Here is a 5,412-nt window from a genome sequence, read left to right on the forward strand (position 1 = left end):
TAAGATTTGCTTTCCCAAAATGCAGCACCTCGCATTTATCTGAATTAAACTCCATCTGCTACTTCTCAGCCCATTGGCCAATCTGGTCCAGATCCTGTTGTAATCTGAGGTAACCCTCTTCGCTGTCCAATACACCTCCAATTTTGGTGTCATCTGCAAACTTACTAACTGTACCTCTTATGCTTGCATCCAAATCATTTGTGTAAATGACAAAAAGTAGAGGCCCCAGCACCGATCCTTGTGGCACTCCACTGGTCACAGGTCTCCAGTCTGAAAAACAACCCTCCACCACCACCCTCTGTCTTCTGCCTTTGAGCTAGTTCTCCCTGTATTCCATGAGATCTAACCTTGCTAATCAGTCTCCCATGGGGAACCTTGTCGAACGCCTTACTGAAGTCCATATAGTTCACATCTACTGCTCTACCCTCCTCAATCTTCTTTGTTACTTCATCAAAAAACTCAATCAAGTTTATGAGACATGATTTCCCATGCACAAAGCCATGTTGACTATCCCGAATCAGTCCTTGCCTTTCCAAATACATGTACATCCTGTCCCTTGGGATTCCCTCCAACAACTTGCCCACCACCGACGTCAGGTTCACTAGCCTATAGCTCCCTGGCTTGTCTTTACTGCCCTTCTTAAACAGTGGCATCACGTTTCCCAACCTCCAGTCTTCCGGCACCTCACCTGTGACTATCGATGATACAAATATCTCAGCAAGAGGCCCAGCAATGAGTTCTCTGGCTTCCTACAGAGTTCTCGGGTACACCTGATCAGGAGAAAGTGAGGTCTGCAGATGCTGGAGATCAAAGTTGAAACTTTATTGCTGGAACAGCACAGCAGGTCAGGCAGCATCCAGGGAACAGGAGATTCGACGTTTCGGGCACAGGCCCTTCTTCAGGAAGCCTGTGCTTCAGGATTCCTGAAGAAGGGCCTGTGCCCGAAACGTCGAATCTCCTGTTCCCTGGATGCTGCCTGACCTGCTGTGCTGTTCCAGCAATAAAGTTTCAACCCTACACCTGATCAGGTCCTGGGGATTTATTCACTTTTAACCATTTCAAGACATCCAGCACTTCCTCCTCTGTAATCTGGACCTTTTGCAAGATGTCACCATCTATTTCCCTACAGTCTATATCTTCCATATCCTTTTCCACAGTAATTACTGATGCAAAATATTCCTGATTTCTTTCTTACGAATGCCCCTACACTCCTTTAGATTGATTGATTAAGGTTCAATTGAGCCTAGTTGTCTCTATCTAAAATAAGATTCTTTAACTCTTGACTAGAACCTCAATATCTTTATTCATCCATTGTTCCTTAATGTTACCAGCCTTACCTTTCATTCTAATAGAAACATAATGCCTCTTGACACACATTCTTGAATGCCTCTCACTTGTCAGACATCCATTTACCTGGGAACAGTCTACACCAATCAACTTTTCAAAGTTTTTGTCTCATGCCATTACGATTTGCCTTACTCCAATTAAAATCTTAACTTTTATGGAAGGCTTGAATCTAATAGAATTGTGATCACGAGACCCAAAGTGCTCCCCTACTTTTACTTCATTCCAACCCTGCCCTATTACCCAAAAGAAGATCTAGTTTCTCCAGTAGTATTTATAGAGAAAATTTTCTTGAATGCATTTGATAAATTCTTCTCATTCGAAACTTTTAACATTGTGGTAGCCCCAGTCAATGTTTGGAAAATTAAAATCCCCCATTATTACAACCTTATTATGTTTATGTATGTCAGAGATCTCCCCAAATATTTGTTTCTCAATTTCCCTTTTACTACTGGGGGGGGAGCTTTAGTACAATCCCATCAGTGACCTTTTCTTTCATTTGTAATTTCTACCTATTTATTTTCATTTGATATTTCATAAGTATCTTCCCTAGTTATCACATATTCCGTAATCAAAAGTGCACCCCCTCCCCCACCTCCTTTTCTCTTTCCTTTAGCACCTAAAACCTGAATATTGAACTGGCAGTCTTGTCCATCTCTCAGCCAAGTTTCTTTAATAGTTATGACATCGCAATCCCATGTTCTTAAACATATCCTGAGTTCATCAGCCTTACCTGTAAGACCCTTTTGCATTGAAATAACTGCAGTTTAGTTCTTCAAAGTTAGTGCATTTTCTGACTCTCTCTTGTCTTTCTTTTCTAATTGACGCTCTCCTTACATTCAGAACTTTCCCCATCAATCCTTCTGTGTACACTGATAACTAAAATTCCTCAATGCCCCCCCCCCCCCCCCGCCCCCATCAGTATAAAATCTCCCTCAATGGAATGAGTAAATCTCCCTGCTAAGATATTGGTCTCTTTCCAGTTTAGGCTAGACTCATCCTTTTCGAACAGGTCTTTTCTGTTCCAAAAGACATTCCAGTTGTCCAAAATCCAAGTCCCTGATCTTCGCACCAGCTCTTCAGCCATTGATTTATCTCCTTTTAATCTTTTGTTCCTTCCCTCATTTGAGTTTGGCTTTGGGAGTAAACCAAACATTACTACTTTTAAGTGTCTATTTTTTAATCTTCTACCTAACCTATTAAATTCATTTAGTACTGCTTCAATTTTTTTCCCTGGAAATTTCATTCCTACCTATGTGTACAATAATTCCTGGTTTCTCAATCTCACTTTTAACAATATGCTTGAAATCTTTAGAGGTTAATCCGAGCACCAGGAAAACAGCAAACCATCCTAAATTTACAATCACTGCTACAGAGTCTCCTGTCTATGATTCTAACAGGAGAGTCCCCTATAACAATAATTCTATTCCATCTTGTCAAACGCTGCTTAACTTGTGAATCATTTCATGTCCAATAACTGACTGCCCCTTACATTTTCCTCAGACTAACCCCTTTACAGTTCCAAAAACTGAATATCTATTTGATAGAGGAATAGCCACCAGAGGCTTTTGAACTACCTTCTTACCTTTCCCGACAGTCACCCATCTATCTGACTGATCCTGCTGTGTAATAACCTTTCTAAATCTACTAGCCATCTCATTCTGTACCTCATATATATGGCCTTAACATCAAGTCTAAGAAAGGAATTTGCAATAACAAATTACATATAAAATAAACTATATTTCATTACCTCCAGAAAATAATGTTAAAATGGAAAAATATATATTTTATATATATATATCGAGCACATAAAACATAAATAAAATCAACCACTTAGCTGATTAACTGAATAGAAAAGACTGCTCTTCAATAAATTCCTCAACGAAAAGAAATCTTCTCCAAGCTGACCACGTGTAGGATTGCCTGAAACGAAAACTCGACTCCTTATTTAAAAAAAGCTGTTTGGTTTTCTTTTCAAAAATCTTTTCAAAACAAAAAAAACTCTCTAAAACACACACAATTTTTTACTTCTGAATTTAGAATTTAATAAAACTCAGCCACTTGCTGTAGACCCTGAAAAGCTTGTGTTTAAAACAGTCCTTTCGAAAAAAAGTTGTGATTTAGTTTTTTGTTTTTTGCGTTTTTAAATATTAATTAAACACAAAAATCATATTACTAAAATTACTATAATAACTGTTTAAAACAAAACTATAATAAGTCTTTAACTCTGCAATCCCAACAGCGATTGCACAATCCATGCTGCCGCCTCTCTTAAGCTCAGATATCTTTTGTGGAGAACACTGTTCATTGTAGTCCTGGCTTGTCCACTAGTTTATCTGGAGGACACTTAGTGTCTGGAATTTCCTTCCCGGAAGCTGCTCTGTTGAAATATTACTTTGTTCCTTGTAATATCTTGAATTTGAGGCAATTGTTTTCTATTTGGAAGAGGTAATTATTTTTTCAGTATTCTAGCTGTTTAGATCAGACATTTCTTCTTGGTCATGCCTTGAAATATCTATGTTGGTCTAACAGTCATATGCAGTTTATCTCCCTCATTTTGTTGTTCAGGCTAGGCATCTTCAATCATTCATTGTTATTGTTTAACTGACAAAGTGAACTTTTCTGTTGCTACTAATAAATTGCTGCTACCTCAGCACCATCTCTGTCATTGGTATTGACTTCTGTTTCAGACAATAGAGGAACATTTCCACCTGTCTTATGAAGTTTGACTTCTTCTATGTTGTCAATGTTAAACAGCTCTTTTACACTAACATAAGTACTGAATATTTCTTCTGATTAAGTTCCACGTCCAGTCTAGGAAGCCCAATTATATTGTCTTCTGATCATGCCTTGACTGAATAATAATAAAGTAGGAGAAAGTGAGGACTGCAGATGCTGAAGATCAGAGTTGAATGTTTTGCTGGGAAAGCACAGCAGGTCAGGCAGCATCCGAGGAGCAGGATAATCAATGTTTCAGGCATTCCTGATGAAAGGCTTATGCCCGAAATGTCGATTCTCCTCCTCGGATGCTGCCTGACCTGCTGTGTTTTCTCAGCAACACACTCTTGACAATGAATGACTCTTTAAAGGTTTGTTTCAACAGCCGTTTTGATACTGGACCAGTTGAGGTTATCATACGCCAATTCTTCTGATGATATGAGGTTGATATGTGTCTGCTGGCTCAAAAATGATGATTTTTGGTAGCAAATAATGCACCTTTTCAATTCCTTTATATGCATTTCATTGTAGTGAAACATGTATCATTCTGATAGTAATTTCACTTGTTTAATGCAGTCCTCATCTCCTGTAGGATTTAATATGTATTTCAGCAATGGTAACTTGTCTGATAGGATTGTAACTCTTGCTCCAATAGCAGGCAAAAAAATCAACAAGATTCCCGTTAACTTAAACATGTTCTGGCTCATCTGGATTAGCTAATTCCCCAAGGAAAACCTCAGCATATTCTCCAATGGAGGCATCCACAGCTGCTGCTCTTTCTATTGGTGGTTACCATTTCAGCTGCTAATGAGATGTCTGTTTTCTCAGAGGTAATATTCCTAAAATGGTAAACTTACTTCAAGTAGCTGACAAATTAATTTCAGTGCAGATAAGTATACAGTGAGGCATTTTGGTTGGAAGAACTTTGAAAGACAATATGTAGGCTATATTAAACCAAGTAAGGAGGGGGAAAGGTTTCCTTTCCTTGCATAAAGTACATTGCGATAGAGGAACAAAGAGACCTGCTTGTATAAACGCACAGATCTGTACTCTTGTTGGTACTCTCACTAGCTCAATGTAGCATTTATGTTCTTTGACTCATCAAACTTGGTCAATGTCTTGGTGAATGAATTGAACTTGCCCACCTCTAGTGCATTCTGTGCCCTTGCCACCTTCAGTGTTTCCTGCAAATGGTATTGAACATGAAAGAGTACAAAGTGTTTTATCAGGAGCAAATTTTCTTCCTCCATATTTGACCTGATGCCATGAGACTTCATGGAGTCCAGAGTTGTTTGATTAGATTAGATTACTTACAGTGTGGAAACAGGCCCTTCGGCCCAACAAGTCCAC

The sequence above is a fragment of the Chiloscyllium plagiosum genome, chromosome 10 (assembly GCF_004010195.1).
Source record: "Chiloscyllium plagiosum isolate BGI_BamShark_2017 chromosome 10, ASM401019v2, whole genome shotgun sequence".
In the NCBI taxonomy this organism is placed as follows: Eukaryota; Metazoa; Chordata; class Chondrichthyes; order Orectolobiformes; family Hemiscylliidae; genus Chiloscyllium; species Chiloscyllium plagiosum.